The sequence below is a fragment of the Apodemus sylvaticus genome, chromosome 4 (assembly GCF_947179515.1).
Source record: "Apodemus sylvaticus chromosome 4, mApoSyl1.1, whole genome shotgun sequence".
NCBI classification, from domain to species: Eukaryota; Metazoa; Chordata; class Mammalia; order Rodentia; family Muridae; genus Apodemus; species Apodemus sylvaticus.
Window position 1 is genome coordinate 63,210,744 of NC_067475.1, and position 20,941 is coordinate 63,231,684.

Below are 20,941 nucleotides of genomic sequence, written 5' to 3' on the forward strand. Positions count from 1 at the left end.
CCCATCCACAGAGGTTCAGTCAGTGGTTCTATTCTAGTATCTTAGGGTGTTGTTAATGAGACAAAGTCCTTGGCTTCAGGGAGTTTACATTCCAGTAGGATTTTTGTCATCAGGAACCCGATGACAGGAAACCTATTGTCCTCCACCATGAATCATTCTTTATTTGGCAGGTGCCAGAACTGGAGTTTAGACTCTTAGTCCTGGGTGCCATGCTTTTCTGAGGTAAAAACAAGTTTGGTTCCTTAAGAGGATTAAGTGAGGCTTTGCTTGGGCACTAAATAGAAAGGAAAACACCTCTGAGGCAATGTTGGAAAGCCACACCCTGACCGCAGCCTTCAGCCACTCAGAATGTAAACATAGTCAGTGAGCATCTCACCTCAAAGCTGGATCTTTGAGTCTGAGAACTGACTTGATTGCTTGATTACAGAAACCTGAAAAGAAAGTTGCATTTTCAGCGACCCCCAGAGACTATCAGAAAATGCAGATGTTTACAACTCTTAACAGTAGCAAAATTACAGTTATAAAGTGGCAACAGAAATAATTTTATGGCTAGAGGTCACCATAACATGAGGAACGGTATTAAGGGGTTGCAGCATTAAGAAAGTTGAGACCCACCAGAGAGCGCTGAGAGAAGCAAGAAGGCAGACGGACAAGTTGGATCTTCACGAGGCAGGGGCGGGGATTTCGCCGTGGGTGAGGCTAGGGAGGAAAGCACCCACAAATTAAAAGAAAAAGCGAGGAAGAACGGAAGAGCCGAGGCTTTGGCTCCGAGCCAAAAGCATCGTTAGTGAGCGCAGATGCGGGAGGATTACAACAATGTAGATGGCGATGAACCTGGACCACGGCGCTCCGTTGAAGGTTGGAGCCCATGAAGATGCCACCGAAGAAGATATCCGTGACACATTCGCTGAACATGGGGAAATAAAAAATATCCACCTTAATTTGGACAGGCGCACGGGGTACTTGAAGGGGTATACTCTAGTTGAGTATGAAACATACAAGGAGGCCCAGGCTGCCACGGAGGGACTAAATGGTCACGACTGGAAGAGGAGAGGAGGCCGAAGACGAAGCAGGAGTCCAGACCCGAGACGCCTTTGATAAATCCTGTTAACCAGGTTGTCTCTCTGCAAGTCCACTTGGTTAGGCTGCCTTGGATTAACAGGGCTCAGGCGGACCTTGTGTTTATATTTAATTTCTTACCCTATCTACTTAGTATTGCTTTTGAATTTAAGAAAAAATAAATGTTCCATTTTGTTTTCTACATTAAAAAACAAAGAAGGAAGGAAGGAAAGAGAGAGAAAGAGAGAGAGAGGGAAAGGGATGGGAGAGACAGAGAGAGAGAGAGAGAGAGAGAGAGAGAGAGAGAAAGTTGAGAACCGCTGATTTAAGTAGTTTAAAATAAGTGTTTTCTCAGTACTGTGGGGCAGGCCACAGTAAGCCAGCTCTCAGCCGTTTGTTCGTTCATTTTTATTTTTGAGCTGGGGCCTCACTAAACTGGCCAGGCTATCCTTCAGTCTGTGATCCTCCTGCCTCAACATTCTAAGTACCTGGGATTAGCAGGACTGTATCACCAGGCCCAGACTTTCTTTCTTTCTTTCTTTCTTTCTTTCTTTCTTTCTTTCTTTCTTTCTTTCTTTCTTTCTCTCTCTCTCTCTCTTTCTCTCTTTCTTTCTTTTTCTTTTCTTTTTTAATGTGCATTTATGTTTTGTCTGTATGTATGTCTGTGTGAAGGTCTTGGATCCATGAGGTGCTGGGAACTGAGCCTGGGACCTTTGGAAGAGCAGTCAGTGCCCTTAACTGCTGAGCCATCTCTCCAGCCCCTATTTATTTATTATTTATTTATTTACTTACTTACTTACTTATTTATAATATTCACAAGAACAATGCAAAACTGATATTGTGATCTTAGTTTTACAGGCGGGCAAACAGATTCCAGAGGGGTACATGACTGCCCACACTCCATGTCTCGGCAGGCGTTACGTTATCAACAGGAATCTTACAGAGTGTATCCAGAACTGGCACGAATCACATCACTTTGAGAAAGTGCAGGACAAGTTGCTATTTAAAGAACTTCTAAATAGGTTGGGGGTGTGGCTCGGGGGTGGAGCGCTACTGAGACAGCACCTAGGAAAGATAGATCAGTTCAATAAATAATAATGGGGGGTTGCTGGCATACCATTTTGAGGTTAATTTTTAAAAATTAAAAGAAAAAGAAAGCTGTAGAGAGGACAGTTAACAAGCCAAGAGTGCAAAATGAGGGGAGAAATAGTTTCTAACATTCTGCAGCACAGTAGGATAATGGCTGATAACAATTCATTGAATATTTTAGCATAGCTGGTAGAGAGGATTTTGAGTGTTCTAAATGTAAAAAAAGAAAAAAAAACCTAGACAATAGATAAGCCAGTTACACTTATCAGTATACATTATAAACCTGCATTGAAATATCACACTGTACCCTATATATATACACACACATACAATTACTACAGTCCATACAAAGCACAAATAGAGTTTTAAGGAACTAGATTCTAATCTTGCTTCTATAAAAAGTTAATATTATTTTATATTATGTGGTGTGTTCACATGCATGTGTGCATCCACACATGTGTGTGGATGCCAGGCGATTTCTCCTGGAGCTGGAGTTACAGGCAGTTGGGCCACCCAACATGGATGCTGTAAATGAAACTTGGGTCCTCTCACTCTTCAATTTGTTGCAAGAGTAGCATGAGCTATTAACCGTGGGCCATCTCACCATCCCTGCTCATCTTGCTTCTTAAATCATACTAACTGCTAAGATACCATGAAGATTTACATGTAAAACATGAGATCACAGGTATCCCAGTGGGTTACGTGGGTGCATACTTTACTAAATCTGGAGTGAGCAGGATTTTTAAAAGTACAACACAAAAATCCAGCAGTTATAAAGAAAAGGATTATGAAAATTAGAGTTGGGGGGAGGGGGGCTGTGGAGATAGCTCAGTTGGTAAGAGTGCTTGCTGTGCAAATATGAAGACCTGGCTTTGGATCTTAACACCCAGGTAAAAAAGTCTGACTGGGCACATACCTGTGACTCCAGTGCATGAGAGGCAGAAAGGGAAGGATCACTAGGGTTTGGGCCCTGCCAGCCTAGCTCTAGGTTCAGTGAGGTAATGAGTGCTAGAAAGAGACACCTGGTGTCCCCCTGGATTCCAAATACTCAAACAGGTGTGCATATTTACATATGTAGATGTGCATACACATACCCCTGCCCCCCACCACAATGAAAAGTTTTGTGTCGTTTTAAAGGTCAGCATTGGCCTCTGCAGTGAAATCTTTGCTGGTGATGTTGTACTGTATCATCTGCCTGACTTCTACACTGAGATCTTGCTTGACAAGCTCCAGTGATCATAGGCATTCAATCAGAAACAGGGAGGGCATATATATTCTCTATCCTGGGCTGCGTATTTCCTGCCAGTGTCAAGTTGCAACTAACTTGCAACTTTGTACTTGGGTACACAGCGAGGTGCCTGAAGCCTCAACTATGGAAAGAATGGCCTTGGGGGGTCTAACACACTTGGCTTGGCGTGTTTGACAGGGTTGAGCTGATGAGCCTCAGTGGCCAGATCCCACAGTGCTCCCTGCCAGTCCCTCCTAGGTTGTTTGAAGACAGGGTCTAACTATACAGCCCAGGCTCAAATCTGACACACGCCCTCCAGCCCCCTGGAGCGCTGGGATGATAGGCCGGCACCAGGGATCCTGACACTCCTTCTTAAAGCTGGGCTTAAGCATAGAAGACAGAGGAAATAAAAGTATGAAAAGGCAAGTATAGCCTGTTTGCTTCTTGGTAGAACTAAATTCTCCCCTGGAAAGGACGGCTTTATGATTTGAAGAGCTATTAGCTGAAAGGAAGCTATAGCTGAGTTTATATGGCTTTCCTAAGCAAAATTGTATAATGTATCAATTTGGAAAACATTAGGGAGTGACTTGAAGGTCTGTAGGGGACCTGCTGTGCAGGTGCTTACACTTTATCATTTGTAAAGTGCATATCCTCTATTAAGCAGTGTCTCAGGGCAACACACAGGCACTACAGGGGATGAGCAATGGGTATTTTTTATAATTTGCTTTTAGTCTCTTTAGTTGTTTATATTACAGTAGTTTAAAATGAGACTTTTGAATAATACTGAAGCTTTCCAAGAAGAAAGTTTGATGTGTGGATGTGTGCCTGTGTGTGTTTAGGGGCAGGGTGGGGGAGATGTGTGTGGAAGTGTGTATGTGTGTGAGGGTATATGTATGAGAGTGTGTGCATGAGTGTGTGCACATCTGTGTCTGGGTGTATTTGAGTGTGTGGTATGTATATGAATGTGTGTGCATGTGTGTATATGTGGGGGGTGTATGTATGAGTGTGTATGTGCATGTGTGGTAATATACATGCCTGTGTAGATGGGTATGCATGTGTGTGTGTGTGTGTGTATGTGTGAGTGTATAGGGTATGTATGACTGTGTATGTGTGCAAGTGTGTATAAGTGTCTGTGGGGGAGTATGCATCTGTATGTGTGCATGTGCGTAGGGTTTGTATGAAGGTATGTGTGGTGTGTGTTTGTGTGCAGAGGGGTGTGTGTGAGTGTGTATTCTCTTCCTTCCTTTCTTTTTTCTTTTTCTGAGAGAGTAGCTCACTATGTAGTCCAGGCTGGGCCTGAACACATTATCCTTCTGCTTCAGTTCTAGAATTCCAAGGATACAGGGGTGTACACCAAGCCTGGTTCTGTGTGTTTATGTGTGTAGAGTAAGAAAGAGAGTGTATGTTGAAAGGTAACAGTAGGACCAGAAATCTATAACAGGGCCACAGGCTAGAGGTTACAGGTTTGAGAAGGCTCTGCCTTTCAACACCAACACAAAGAAAACAGGAACAACCACAAAAACATCTAAAACAATGACAATGTCAAAAACTACAACAGTGGTGGGGAAGAAGGCTGAGTCACTACGGAGCAGGTTTTGCTTTCGCGGATCTAAGTGTGGTTTCCAGTAGTGGAATCCGGAGACTCAGAACCACCTGTAACTCTGACACTCTTAACACCTGACACTCTCTTCTGACCTCCATAGGTGTGCCTGTAGCCACCCCCCCCCCCCAACAATGTATTTGCATTTCCTTGCCAGAGCCTTGAGGAGTTGACCACCTACTGAGCCTACTTTGCAAAAGAATCCAGCAGGAACAAAGCAACAGAACTCAGCTGAAACAAAGGATGGGTCTTTGTCTATATAAAATCAGAACTGAAAAGTAAACTTTGGGCCTTGATCAGAAAAACTTTGCCTTGGCTCCTTATTTCTTCGCCTACCTGACCTTCCTATTCCAGCCCCACTTTCCTTCCAGGTGAACCCGGCTCTCCATGGCCGCAGGTGGTACACATAGGCACCTCATTGTGTGGGACACACACCCCAACACATAATTAAAACTTCAAGACTAAATAAACAAAACAACCAAATTCACCACAATACCCTAGGCTCTGTCTAGGTTCTTTACATCCTTACCACAGAAAATAAAAATAAATCTTATTTTTACTAAATAAAGAAAATTATTGCCATGTAATGGGCAATGATTGCCATGCATTGGGCAATCAGGAAATGCAATGATGGGGGCTGGAGAGATTGGCTCAGTGGTTAAGAGCACTATCTGCTCTTCCAAAGGACCGGAGTTCAAATCCCAGCAACCACATGGTGGCTCACAACCATCCGTAATGAGATCTGACGCCCTCTTCTGGTGTGTCTGAAAACAGCTACAGTGTACTACATATAATACTACAGTGTACTTACATATAATAAATAAATCCTAAAAAGAAAAAAAAAATGCCATGAGGACTGAGCCGCTACAACTTGGGATAAAGGCAACTAAGTCTAAGTACAGATACATGCGAGGGCTCCTTCCAGAGATTTTGTGACTCCTGCATGCTCTACACATCCACCACAAAGACTACTAGGAATTGTAGCCAACTAATACTCAGATATGGCAGAGATCTGGTGGGAGGAGTAACGCATGCAAATGGGTGTGAGTTCTCCATTTGTGAGCCAGTGAAGAAGGGAGTGCTGGAAATGACACAACCCTGACACCTCCCTTCAAGATCCAGAGACATACAGCATGAGGCAAGCCTTCCGAAAGAAGGAAATACAGTTCACTGGCTTAATCCCTTGGTGCTCTCTGGGGGAGGAGCAGAGATGGGAGGGGGAATGGGCAGCTCAGCCTTGCTGCTCCCTCTGCCTTGAATACTGAGCTTCAGTAGGTCTGAACTTTCCAGATCAAGATAGACAGAGAACTCCAGACAAGACCAGAACTCTTGGGGAATAAATCTCTCAATGGACTTGAGTCTAGACAAGCTGGGTATAGTATGTACAAGCATTGAAAAACCGTGGAGGTCACAGACAAGAGCTTTGGATGTCTGTCAAGAATTTCATCACAGGCTTAGTACAAAACATCCAAAGTGTTGAGGGAAGAGTCTGACACTGCAAAAATGGCAGCGATCAGAAACAAAATGTCAACAGGCTCAAACCCAATCCCAACAATAACTCACGCTTCCTGGTTGTGTACTAGACATTGGCACAGAGCACTTTCCAGGACCATCTCATTATGAAGTTGAAGGAGGGGCATGAGAACTCACACAGATTTAACATTTGAGGTTGCATTCCAAGGCACGTGATACTTCAGTAAGAGTAGTTAAGCGTTTGAGGACTTTTGAGCAAGTATTCAGAGTGGTATCAATTATAGGGCTACACATAAGATTGTTACGTTAGAAAAGAGAAGGCTTATGTTTAAAGATGGAGAGGATCCTGTCGTGGGCTGAGAAGAAAGCAGGGATCCAGCTTCCTGCGAAGGAGCAGTTATTGGGCATAGCACATCAATCAAAGCTCCAGCTGCCAGCCCAAGCACAGGCTCCTAATTGCATCCAGCTGCTAAGATTAGGTGCAAGCTGTAGGAAATGCCTATCCAAATCACAGAGGAGCCAGCAGGACAAACTGGGACAGCCATTAAACTGAGAGAAGGCAAAGGCCTAACCTCAGCCCTCGGTCTCCTCAGAAGGGCTGTGAGGGTCTTTTGCTAGCCTCAGGGTCGGTGAGCCCAGAAACAAACCTGGGGGAAGGTACTTAAACACAACTGAGCAAGACTGTCTGCAGTGGGCAGTGGAGAGCAGGGCACTACCTCAATAAGCTTGTCCTCAAGCAGAAAACCTGCACTTAGTGTTTCCAGGGTGATCCAGAGTCACAGTGAGGTACGCTAGACAGGCATAAGGGAGGGAAAGGAAGAGACTAGAAGGTAGTGCTCCTGTAGACCCGTGCTGTGGCAGGGCATCGGGTGACACAGACTCCTCCGAAATGGCTGGGGCTCTCATGGCCAACCTGGTTGACCACCATCATCTGCCTTATTCTGGTGACATCTCCATATCACCAGCCTTGCCTATTCCTGTCACACGTCTGTTGTCATGACATGTCTAACCTCCCCACCCCTCTATTAGAGTTTAAGGAAAAAAAGAGAAATGAACTCTATTCTGGAGAAATCTTAACCCTCCCCTAGAAGCCAGCTACCCTCTAACCTTAACCTAACTTTCTCCTGAGTTAATTCTTTGCCGAGAGGCCCACACTCTTTTGAATGTGTACTTCTGCTGTGTTTCCTTACTTCATCTTATCTCTAAATTCTTTCTCTGACTGTGACAAGAACCCAGAAACGCTGACAGAGACTTCGATTTTCCTGTTCCTGAGACCTCCTTATGCCTTCATGGAGCACACCAGAATCTAATACAACAATGGAGCCCAGGGTACAGCCTGCTCCTGTCAATAGCGGGCTTGAGGCATGCAGAAAGTTGAAGGTGTCAGAGACAGGGAAAGGGAACAAGGAGCCTACGGTGTGCAAACAGTGCAGGAAAGTGGATTGCGAGCTGTCTGCACCTTTCTGCCTCTCCCTCCTGACAGTTTCTCATGAGAACTGCATGGGCGTTGCTGATCTAGAGTCCGGGGTTAACCATTTACCTACCTCCGAGAGAATGGAAGAGGCTGCGTGCATGGCAGCAGGTTCTGTTTGTGAGGAGAATATGGGCCCAAAGAGAAGCTGCGTGGATGAGAACCTGCTCCATCTACCTGAAGACTCATCTCCATGCTGTGGACTGTCGGGTATCAACCACAGAAATATGGATATCAACTTCCCATAACCCTGCAGACTGACATCTACAGAAGACAGGGCTGGGAGGAGCCGAATGCAGCTAACTGCCTCAGAGGCTATCCCAGTCGCATCCCGGAGAACAGACTTTGGAATCTTTGAGCTCTAGTGCTCAGTGAAAAGGGGTCAAGGAGAATGTAATCCCCCGAGATGGATGCTCCCTCCACGGGGATGGGCAGAGGCCTCCCAGGAAAGCCGCATAAAGCATTGCGACACATAACCCTTTCCCTGCAGGGAGAGGTGTGCCGAGATCTCATTACTTGGGATTAATGAGATCATTTTGAATAATTCATAATAAATAAGGGTCAAAGTCTTGATATCTCCTGGCCTATATATGTCTTCATAATAATGATAATTGTGACTGTGTGTGTGTGTGTTAAGAATAGAAATGGAATTAAGCCAGATTATTATACAGAATACTACCTTCCTGAATTGCTGTTGCAAGATTAGTAGTTGGTCCTGGGAAGATTTTTGTTAACCTGATACAAGGTAAGAGTCATTTGGAAAGAAGGAATCTCAACTGAGAAAATACTTCTATGGACTGGCCTGTAGGGAAGTCTGTGGGGGCATTTTTTTTGAGATTAATCAAGATTCAAGTGGGATGGCCCAGCCTGCGGTGGGCAGTACGGCCCCTGGCAGGAGGTCCTAGGTTGTATAAGAAGGCAGGCTGAGCAAAGGCAAGAGCAAGCCAGTGAGCATCCTCCTCCTCCACCGTCCTCCTCCACCGTCCTCCTCCACCGTCTCTGCTGCAGTTCCTTTCCTGACTGCCCACCACAGATGGACTATGAGGTGGAAGACAAAGTAAACCTTTTGTTCTCTCCAAAGTACTGTTGTTCTTGTTTATTATGGCAATAGAAAGCAAATTAAGAAAATAGTTATCAGTATATATTTGAAGAAAAGGCTGTCAAAACCCTATAGCTAAAAGGAATTAGAAGTGACCATGAAAGAATTTATGTATAATTTCAATTGGAGGAATCATAAATGGAATGGCTTTTCTCTAGGTCTAGATGTTACTAACAAATCTACATTAACAATAACATATAATTCTCTTGTTCGCTTTCAAACACACACACACACACACACACACACACAGAGCAAAACTGACAAAGTGATTCCAGTTTTCAAACTTCCATCTGTCCAGTAATAATACCTTGAACATCGGTCTCTTCCCTTTTGCTTAATATTTTTCTTTAAATTGGTGCACGTTTTAAATTTACATGTGCCTTTTAAAAGAAGAAACATTATATTAGGACTATAAAAAGAAAACCAATATCACTTGCCGTAAATAGGAGGTAACAATAAAAACAAGCACTTATGTAATAAAAACCAAAACAACGTTATACAACTCTAGCTAGATACAATTACACATGTCAAAGGCTTTCAGCCTGGGGCCTGCTCTCTTTTCAAAGGGAAGATTGGCAAGTGATAGCTGCAAAAGACCAAATGGAAAGTTTCTCCTTGAAAAGATAGACAGGACTAGGAGAGAATTAGAAAGGGAAATCGCTTTCATTGTGTAATTTAATGTCAGTAACTGGGTATCATAGATAGTGTCTCTTATGTCCTATAGCTCAAATCGTGATTTGAATTCATGGATATGCAAGTGTGGGGAACACAGTTTGTGACCCTCTGAAATGAAGTAGAAATAAGATGGGAAGTCAGAGAAAGTTATTATTATTATTATATTAATATTATTATTAAAAACAAAATTAAAAAGGAGCAAAAGACACACAAGGCAAAATAAAAGAAGCCAAGAAGGTAAGCTTACACTTGAACGCTATCAGAGACACCTCACAAAATAAAGAAGCCAATGGAAGTCCAACTGGCTCTGAAATGATATCGTGCTTCATCAGATGCCCTATCAGCGTGAAGGAAGAGCAGAGAAATAGCCAGGTGAGCACAGAGGCTAAGGCTATACTCCCCCTCTGCTTTTGAGGGGAATGGAGGGGGTGTGAGAGAGACAGCTCACACCTCTCTAGAGCCCAGTGAGATCACAGCCTGACCTACACAGTTGGCAGAAGTAACCCGACCAACTGGCGAGTCAGGTACACTAGCTTCTTCATTTTCCCTGGAGGAGGAGGGATGGGAATCTGCCCAGATGAGGTTTTACTTCTCAGAGAGCTATTTTGCATGTAGACTTTGAATTGCCCATCACTTAATTTGTTTTTCTAGAAGGTAATAAAACTGTAATTTATAACTGGTGGGTTCAGTGACCAGAGAGAGTGATAAAACTCCAAACTCGAGGCATTGCTATTCAGAACCTTTAGCAATTCTACTCTACAACCTGGTTTATATCAGAGCAGAGATGGGCCACTTGGGGCTACTGTAGTTGCCATTTATACCACAGAAAATAGTGCCTAATGATTGGGGAAGGGTAAGTAAATAGAAAACCAATAAAGCTCAAGGTAAAAATCTGAAGAGATTATATCAGAAGATACACAGACACTGTCTAACATAAAACTGTGTTATGTTGCCTTAAAATTTCTACCATCTGGATTATAATAGTGACTCAGACATAAAAAAAAAGCACGTTGTATTATGCTTAACATATAATGTAAATATTTTTAATATTTTGCTTTTATAATATTTTAACATACTCTGCTCCCCCAGCCTTCTTTTTATAGACAGAGCACAGCTATGAATTCCAGTTTTGCCTTGAGCTTATACAGCCCAGGCTGGCCTCAATCTTTCTATGCTGCTGTTTCAGCCTCCCAGGTGCTGGGCTTATAGCTGTGTGCCATTATACCAAGACTTCCTCTATTATATCTTTTAAAGATTTAAAACAATGTTTCTAAGGAACTAGTCCAAATATAGCTTTCTAATTTTTATTTGAAATTTCTTTCCATTTTTGGTTTGCTCTCATATTAATGGTATTAAAGGAGCAAATCATAGTAACAAGATTTTCTCTGTTTTAAATTAAAATTTGTATTTTAGGGCTGCTCTTCCAGGGAATCCAAGTTCAATTCCCAGCACCCACATGACAGCTCACAACCCTCTGTTACTCCCAGTCCCAGGGGATCTGTCGCTCTCTCCTGGCCTCTTTGGGCACTGCACACAGGTTCTGCATAGACGTACCTTCAGGCAAATAAAATTTCACATAAAGACAAATAAAATTTCGAAATGAAAATCAAAAGCAGTATTTTATACTTGCACAGTCTATTACAATCTGCTCACTCATCTTCACCATGACCCTGAGGCAAATAGACTTTAGAGAAGAGTAACAGACAAGATTGAATGATTTTTCTCAAGCATACTCAGCCTGTAAAATGCAGGTAACATTTGAAGTGAGGCTCCATTGAAGGTGGTGTTCTACCTGGGGAAGAGATGCTGCGGTCTTCTCAGACCTCACGGGTGGTCATATTTCATTAAAAAGATGCTTTAGTTGTGGGTGATAGGTGTGAGAGGCTTTTCCTAAGGAGATGTAACATACATCTACTCCCCCTAGAAAGGGATCTTGCCAAGAGCCCAGAGTAATGACTGCACATCTTGGTGAACCAACGAACTGAGGGTACCAGCGGGAGTATGGCTGGAGGTTTACTTATAGGAGTAGGGATTACTCCAAAGGAGTTACTTCTTTAGAAAGTCCACCAATGCACAGGTGACATCATCAAACAACCCAAGGGTTCTCTGTACAACGTCCAGGCAGATCCACAGGCCTGAGACATCTGCTGACCACAGCTTGCCTGGTCAGTTTCCTCCGCAGCAGCTGTGCACTGTTTATAAAGCTGAGGAATGTGTCTTTCAGAACCCTGCGAGTTTCCCAATCATGTGACACTCGCTTACCACCTGGCTCTGAAGAGTTCCCTCTACCCTTGTTCGTTCGCATACAACAGCAGGATCTGTTCCTAGTTTGTCCCAGACTTGGCTCTCAGAGTCATGTGAATGTCACTATTAAATACACAAGAGATTGAAGCCTCAACCATAAGGCTTTGTGTACTATGAGAACCAATGTCACTTCACAGACCAGGCAGATCCAGCCTCTGGTGTCACCAGCGTGCACCTCTGCTGCTGGCAGGATTCCAGATGAGGACCAATTCCGTGAGCAGACTGAGTGCTGGGCATGAGGGCAGATGTTGAGTAGGGCACAGGGAGAGAAACAGCATGTGCTGATGCCTGCGACGCCAGCCCATCAGTGTAGCAACTGCTTTAGCCCAGTACTTCCTGGTCCCAGTCTAGAAGGGAGGAGATGAAGGCGCAAGGGGATTATCTTGCCTAAGCATTTGTTTGATTTTATTTGTAGGCATTGCTTCTTAAGTGGTCGGCCCCCTCAAGCCAGGAGCTTCTGTTCTAATTTCAGCAAAAGAGAACTGTCTTGTGGAGGGCTCTGGCTTGCAGGCAACAGATCCGTCCATAGATAGAAATCCTCACTTCCACCTTTTGGGAGGTAGAGGCAGACAGATTAGGAATCCAAGGTCATCATGTGCCATGGGAGACCTTATCTCAAACAAAATGCCCACATTAAGGACCAAGTCAGTTTTATTTGCTTTGAGACTTGGCTCCTCGGGTGGCAACATCAGCTGTCTATGTTTTGAATTTACTTAAGTGATCCTGTCCCCCCTCTCCCCCCATCATCACCTGTGGGTGATGGTTCCTTATATAATTAAGCCAACCAGGGCATGGTTCATGACTTGAATTTCAAGTTTTCAAGTAACTTTTTGGAGTTCTTTACTTAAAAGTGACATAAATATCCTATGACTAATATTTAATTTGATGAGCAGTAGTCGGGGACCCTTATCCTTTCTCCTTTTGCAATTTTATCACTTCGCATTAACTTTTAGAGGTTTAAATATGTCATCTCGTCATGACTCTGTAAGTTTTAATTATCAAAGCAGCTACATCAGGTTTGGGTTTTTTTTTTAAACCAAAAGCAGAGTGACCTTATTTTATAGCTGAAACAAAACCCAAAGCTCGTTGCCAGCAGCAGACAGTTAGTAGGTCATTCCATAAAGATTTATCTATACTTAGTGGGTAGAGGAGAATTCTAAATAGGGTCAAACCATGCATTCAGTTATCTTTAACCACTTAAGATATGTCAGGATTTCCTTCATTAAAGGCTTCATCTTGGCTAGATGACTTTTTTTAAATGAAGACTCAAAAAAAAAAAAAAAAGAAAGAAAGAAAAAAAAGAAAAGAAAAAAGAAAAAGGAAAAAGGAAAAAAAAACCTCAATGCAAACCAAAAGGAAACAAAGGAGGCAACTCCCCGCCCCCCCCCCCAAACCTACTGCATTCAACAATTTAGAGAACCAAATATTCAGCAACTACTTTTAATATAACCCAGGGGAAACAAAAACAATGCTAGTTTTCTTTTGTTTCAGCAGAAGATTGCTTCTCTCTGGGACGGGAGAAGCAGACAGTGTTTCATAACTGTATTTATACACCTGGCATAAGAAACGAGTCCTCCAGAATGAAAGCAAAATCTAGGGCAGAAATAGCTGGGTGTTGGAGGAAGGTGGGCATGTGTGTAGGAGAGGGAGTGAGGGACAGGCGTCTCCTGTCTCTTGGATTTAGAAATATCAATTTCTCCTTGCTTACTTTGCCGCTGTGCAATTCTTGAAGAGATGTGATTAAAATCCTCAGCGTCTGCACCCCCGTTCCCACCCCCACCATCCCCTTCCCTAGCAAAATCTGTTGCCAGTGCCTTTTCTGTGGGGCCTGTCTTGTGTTGGTTTTCTCTCTGGACTAACAGCTAAATCAGGAAAAAGGTCTTGGCCGCAGCTCACTGCTTCAGTGACTGCTCTGAGGCCAGCTGGGGACTGACAGCCTCAGACACCCTCTCCCCCATCCCCGTCCTCCCTCCCCCCCATGCCACACAGACGCGACTGCCTTCCTCTGTTAACCTCATACCGACAACTGAAAACAGGAAAAGCGGTGATGGCTCATGCAGTTTCTCCCTGATCGGTCTAGGAAACAGAACCAAGGAGATGTTCGACCCGAGTGAGACGTGGCTTTTCTTAACAAACATTTCACACGCAGAATCGTTACAAAATGTCGTTTGCAGAGTTCTCTAGGGGAAAAAAATGAAATGTCTCTTCGTTTTCTTTCATCTTCCCATCAGTGAAGGTGGTGGTAGTGGCGAGGCAGGAGGGTAAATGCTTGGTATTTAGAGAATAGGCCTCATTATCTTCCTTTTTACAAAACATCTTTAAAATATACATAAGGCTTTATAGATTATAATTTTGTCATTACATATAAGAATACCCTTTCAAACATATTTTGGGTGAGATCAGAGGAAAGGGGATGGTTGACGATGTTTGAGAAATCTTGGCTGCTGGAATTTTCTGTACTGTACTAATGGTCGTTTGTCTGCTTTCCCAAGCCCACCTTTCCTCCTCAGGGGAGAGACAAAGGGCTGCCTGTCCATAGGAGAACAGCATCGCAGTGGGACAGGAGCGACTGCGACGACCAAAGGGACTATATCCCCTAGCCCTGACACAGGTGCCCTCTTAGCCTGGGCTGTTCTGGATCTTTCCCTGCAAGCTTGTTCTGTTTAGTAGCCTCTTGGATCGACCTGAGTAGCTGTTTCTCCTCAGTGAGGGAGCTTGCTGGAACCTGCATGCCTAAATGAGCGGAGACAGGCGTGCCCTCCCACCCGTGAGCCCCATCAAGTAATCACTGCATCCCCTGCGCTGTGGGAAGGCTGAGAGTGGGAGGAGACCGGCAATCCTGGTGTCACCTGACCCAGCAGTCCCTCTCCTCCAGATTCCTCTGGCTGAGACTTGTAGCTTAAGTAGGGACCAGAGGATCTTAACCTCCCGGGCAGACTCAGAACGCCAGAGTCAGCTGATGGAAGGCAGGGGTGAAGTGGGAGGTGTTCCGGGTTTCCTGAGTCCGGGCTGTGTAGTCAGACAGTCAGGCTTCCTGCTGAGGTACTGGGGATCTCTAGTCCCAAGTCTTCTCGTTTCTGAAATGGAAACCAGAAGCATATGTGAGAGTCAAAGTTTTCTGCTTGGTATATACAAATACAAAGGATTATCAGTGAAGGCAAACAAACAGGAAGTTTTCAAATGTGATGGGTGATTCTGGTATCTTCGAACCAGTTTCTTGAAGTGAGTAATTGGTGGGCAGGTTTAGCTTAGCTTTAAAATACATCTTTTACTTCAGTTCTGCAATTGTTGCTTTTGTTCAGAGTTAAACTCTGTACAGAGGAGCAGGCAGGAAGGCAAGCTCCCGGCTGAGCGTGTGTTTTTTTCCCCCTATATGTTATGCCTGGCCTCTACAAGTTGTCTAATGAATATTTATGAATGAGTACTAATACATGTCTTCCTCTGAGAACTGCAGCACAGTGTCCTCTGACCTTTCATCCTGTCTCTCCTGTTTTCTGGGGTCTTGATACTGACAATTACGGCTGTAACATCTATTTTTATTAAACGAGAAAGGGACAAAATTAGGAAAATGAAAGGCTTGGGTGTACTTGTCTCCACTGCTTTTTAAAAGGCCTATTAACTATTAACATTAACCTTGTTCTGGGCACTCTGCCAGCTGCTTTTCTCATTGCTATCTTTTAGTCATTTCAAGAACAGAAAAGGAAGTTATTTCGGCTGAGGATCTGAGAAGTTATGCGGTCTGTTCTAAGCTAAACAGCTCGAGGTGGTAGAGTCCTCAGCTATCAATAGCTGGGCTGTCTATTTTCATTTCCTGAATATTGTTGGAGGGCCCACGGTGTGTCATTCACTTTGCTAGGCACCAAGGGCACAGTGCACAGAACACCCCTCCTGGTTCTCAGAAGGCTGCCAGTTTAGCCAGGAAGGCTGAAGGAAGATAGACTGTTGCAATTCAGCATGCAGCATGGCCACATAGAGTGTGCGCCTGTGTGTGTGTCTGTGGTGAGGTAGGTCTTGCAGGCAGGAAGCATGGGCTTGCAAAGGCTCCGGGATAGGAAAGATCAAGGGCCTTCTGGAAATCTTCAAGGAGTTTGCTGCACATTTGAGCATTATAATCAAGGCACAGGCAGGATACCATGGGAGGGGGCGGGGGCCATGTCCTCTTTCTAGGTAGGTCAGACCTAGCGTGAGTTTACTGTGCCGCTAAGGCTCCTCAGATGTTTCACTGAATAGTAATAGTGGGCTCCGGGATGATTATGTTCATTTCTATAATTAGAGTTTTTCCAAAAGAGATGGAATTTAAAGACTCTCCGCAGTTGCTCCCTTATCTTGGTACCCATCATGAGCAGAAGGGCAGCTTTGACTGGGTTAGAGAGCATATAGAGTAACATGTAGAGTTGTGTATATGTGTGTGTGTGTGTATGTGTATGTATGTATGTATTTATGGTGAGTTATTGACACAAATCTCTCCTAATAATATCAGTATATTGATACTTGCCCCAGGCTGTGTCTTTGAGCTATATAGGTTTTAACTGTTCATTGGTCCTCCTTATAACCCTAAGAAGTAGGATCATCTATGTCTAGAGATTCCCAGGAGGAAACTGAGGCACAGGCTTATTAAGAGATGTGTGTTCATACAAAAAGTTGGCAGCTGAGCTCAATATTTAAAGCTGGGGCAGTGTGGCCTCAAGTGGGTACTCTTTACCGTTGGCAGCACACTAGAACTATACGACATTCAGGAAACCATCTGCGGGAGTATTAGATGTGAGTCTTGGCTCTCCGTGTTGTTGTTCACTCATGGACAGTCTCATGGGTAACCAACTCCTCCGTCCCAGATGTTAGAGCTTGTGACTGTCTGTGGTCAGAAAAACAAGGTGCCCATCCTACCCTTGGGAGCTCCTATAGAGTGGAGTCCTGCCTGTGCTTCGGTGGCACTTTTCACCGAAGCCTGAAAACGAACTTTTCAGAGGCCTCCAGAAAGGCTCAGCCCAAGATGGGTGGTGCTGATACGGGCAGCTGTGCGTTTCTAATGAAGCACTGAAGGTTTCTTTATGTGACCAGGTTTTATCCCAGATTCTAATCTAAGGGTAACTTAGATTAGGGAATGTAAAGATTTAAAAACAAGATGAACCCCATGTCTGATTGTGACATAGAGATTAAAGGTCTTTAATGTGTCATGTTAACAGAGAAAATGAAGAATTCCTAGCATCACTCATGATGATGATGATGACGACGACGACGGCAGCGGCGGTGACAACGACGACGACGACGACGACGACAACGATGATGCAGTTGAATCAAAGACTATAAATGCTTCCACGAAACCTTGTGACTTAACTGCCCCCAACCCCTTTTTGAGACCCATGGTCCTGTGGTATAGACTGGCCTTGAGCTCTCTGAGTAGCCAAGGTTGACCTTGTACTTCAATCTGCCTCTGCTGTCTGAGTGCTGGGATTACATTTATACACCACCATGCTTAGTTTTATGCAATTTGGGGAGTCAAACAAACACCTGGCTGAGTGTGTGCCAGTTCCTCTGCTGAATTTGCCACATCTCGAGCCCCCTATTTTGTGATATCACTAGAAATGTATTTAGGGCTTTGTATTTCCCAGCCTTTGTTATCCCAGTGTTGAGATCCTTGGAGTTTTTTGTTTATTTGCTTGCTTGGTTTTGTGATTTAGAAGGTGTCTCATGTGACCTCAAACTTAGAATTCACCAAAGTAATTAATCCTTTATAGAGAGCAGTGGCTTAGCTTAGTGGTCATTTCTCCCTGTGTTTCTCATATAAAAACTCCTAGATCTGTATCCTTTGGTCTGTCTTTTCTTATATTTGCATGGCATATATGTATGAATGGTCACATGTATGTGGGAGTATGTGTATAGGCACATATCCTCTTGGGTATGTAGCTGAGTCTGGCAAGGAGTATTTTCCTTGGTCTTTCTCAACTTTATTTACTAAGGTCAGGTCATTTCATGAACTGAGCCCAGAAGGTGTGTGTGCCAGTTAGCTCATCCAGTCAGTTAGTCAGCCCATCCCCACCTCCTGAGCCTAGGATTACAGCAGGCCCACCACACCCACCTAACATTTAAATGGACGGGGAGGACCCAAAAGCTGGCCGCTAGGCTTGCACGAACAAGTCCTTTCCCCGCTGAGCCTCTTCCCAGCCATTTCCCTGCATTCCCCAGCATTCCCAGGTTTTAAATTTAGTCAGCCCTGGGGACTTCGAGCACTAACCAGCTTGAAGTCCCCAGTTCTGCCCTTCCATCTGCAATGAGTTTCCCACTGTTCCATTAGCAGATGAGACTCTGCTGTAGAGAAACTGTGGTCGCCACTCCTCGAGCTGCCTGCAGGGATCTCCAGTAGGAGAGTAAATACAGAGATTCGGTTTAGATTCAGAAAACAGTGTTGATAAAATAGCCAGATATTTGAAAAGCCTTCATTTCCTCCAAACTCATAGAAACAAGATCGTCAGTGACGTAGGGTGACACTGGATGCTTTGTGGAAAAATGAGAGAGGACTCTCAAAACTCTTTCCTATTTCCTAGCTATTATGCCATTATGCTGCAGAATGGCGACAGCTCATTTAGTTCCCTGCTGGCTGTTAATTCTATCTTTAAGCTTGGTGAGTCTTGTCTGGTAGCATGTCAGTCTTGAGCAGTGTTCATATCTGCTCATATTGTTTCCTTCCTTCCTTCCTTCCTTCCTTCCTTCCTTCCTTCCTTCCTTCCTTCCTTCCTTCTTTCCTCCCATGCTGGTATATTAGTTCCTTCCTACTTTGAATACACATTTCCACATTTCCATGAAACAAAGTTAGAAGGATATTTCACCTACCACTAGTAAAAGAAAAACAAAACAAAACAAAGAGAAACCAACTTTACGAAGTTTTTCATTCTGTGGACGTTTTGTTCCCACACTGTTTGAATTTAGAACATTACAATAATTTTGGGAAATAGCTAGAAGAGGATAGCACATCAATCTTGCAACATACATTATATTGATCACCTTCAATAAAGCATTTTGATGGTAGGGCTCTGCGTTTTCAGCATTTCTTAAGTGTGAGGTCTACACTGCAGCTAATGGCTCGTCGTGCTTGAGGCTGGGGGACACCATATAGTGACTGGCCACACAGAAAGACCCTGTCTCAAGAGGACAGCAGTCCAGTTGGCTGTTTTGTTGCACTGTCTCTGATGAGAAAGAGCTGCAATTGAAGACATTTTATGTTCTTAATGAAGTTGACAGTGGCTTATAATATACAACAGATTTCATGAGAGAAAGTTAATGTAATAGGCTTCAAGTAAGTGTTAGTTAAAATGTAACAATTTATTATTTTCTCGGAACACATCCTTGTTATCATTTAAGAGACAGCATGGGGGTGGGAAGTCTCTGGTGACTAGCTGGAGGCTGGGGATGGGAACGGATACAGGACTCTATAGGGATGACCCTATCTTAGATTCCTACCAGAGAGGGAACTAGAGACTGAAATGACCACCTTCTATAGCCAGGCAGGACTTCCAGAGGAGGGAGGGGACATCAATCCACCCATAAAACCTTCAACTCCCAAGTTTGTCTTGCCTACAAGATGTGCAGGGATAAAGATGGAGCAGAGACGGAGGGAACAACCAACCAATGACTGCCCCACTTGAGACCCATCCCATGTGTGAGAGAGAACCCCTGACACTATTAATGATACTCTGCTATGCTTGCAGACAGGAACCTAGCATAACTGTCTCCTGAGAGGCTTCATCCAGCAGCAGATAGAGGCAGATGCAGAGACACACAGTCAAACATCAGGAGGAGCTCAAGGAGTCTTGAAGAAGAGAGGACGATAGAAGTGAGCAAGCCAGAGGGGTCAAGGGCACCACAAAAGACCCTCAGAGTCAAGCAGCCTGGGCCCGTGGGGGCTCACAGAGCCAGGGGCACCCACCAGGGAGCATGCAGGGGCTGGACCTAGAACCCCTACACATCTGTCGCAAATGTGCAGCATGGTGTCCATGTGGGTCCCCTAACAAGTGGAACCTGGACCACATCAGTCTCTATCCCCTGCCATTGGATCCCCTTCCCTGCCTGGATGAGCCTCAGTGGCAGAGGATGTGCTAGACCTGCTGGGATTAAATGTCCCAGGATGGAGTGGTACCCAAGGGGGCCTCCCCTTCTCTGAGAAGAAGGGGTTGGGGCAACGGGGGAGGGATTTGTAAGGGCAGGATTGGGAAGAGAGGAGGAATGGGGGCTATGATCGGGATGTAAAGTGAATAGGAAATATAAAAATTAAAACAAATTTTAAAAAAACTAACCGGCCCCCAAAAGAGACAGAATTAAGCCTAGCATGGTGGTGTATGCCTACAATACTAGCACATACATTTATGCCAGTCTTACGTAATAAGTGTAGGATAGCCAGAACTGCATAGTGAAGCCCTGTCTTGCAAACAGACATCAAACACACAAACAAAAATACACAAATAAATAATAGCCCTAGAGTCACAAATAACTTCATTATGACGCTTTTACTACCCAGAAACTTCCCAGTGTGCAGACTCCCAAGAACATTTCCTTCAGTGATTCCAGAAGGCCTCATGCCTCTTCGGGCAGTCATTACAGGCCCAAACTTCCTTCACATTGTTAGTTACATTAGGCTGAAATTGCATAGCACATTTGGGACGTTAAAAATCTACACCTCATTTGCATTTGGGAATTACTATAAAGTAAATACAAAACCTTACAATTCATAATTGGAAATCTGTAAATCCTTTAAGCCCTTTTCATGCTTGAAGCTGCCAAGTTAAATGCCTTTGGAATAATAGCTCCTAATGTCCAGCGATTTATACCTCAGTTCGGATGTATAACATATGCTCGTCCCCATCCCCCTTCCCGTTCCAATCACCACAAAACCATTGTTCTCTGCAGAATGATTGCCAGTTGTAAATGCAAACATTAGTTTAAGGTAATTAA

The 20,941-nt window shown here is 44.1% G+C and overlaps 1 long non-coding RNA gene across 1 annotated transcript; it reads left to right on the forward strand.

Moving 5' to 3' along the window:
- The first annotated feature begins 15,727 nt into the window (after positions 1-15,727).
- Positions 15,728-17,800, forward strand: LOC127682163 (uncharacterized). Its single transcript, XR_007977362.1, has 2 exons — positions 15,728-16,002; positions 17,182-17,800. It is a non-coding gene; the product is annotated as an uncharacterized LOC127682163 (long non-coding RNA).
- Positions 17,801-20,941: the final 3,141 nt, after the last annotated feature.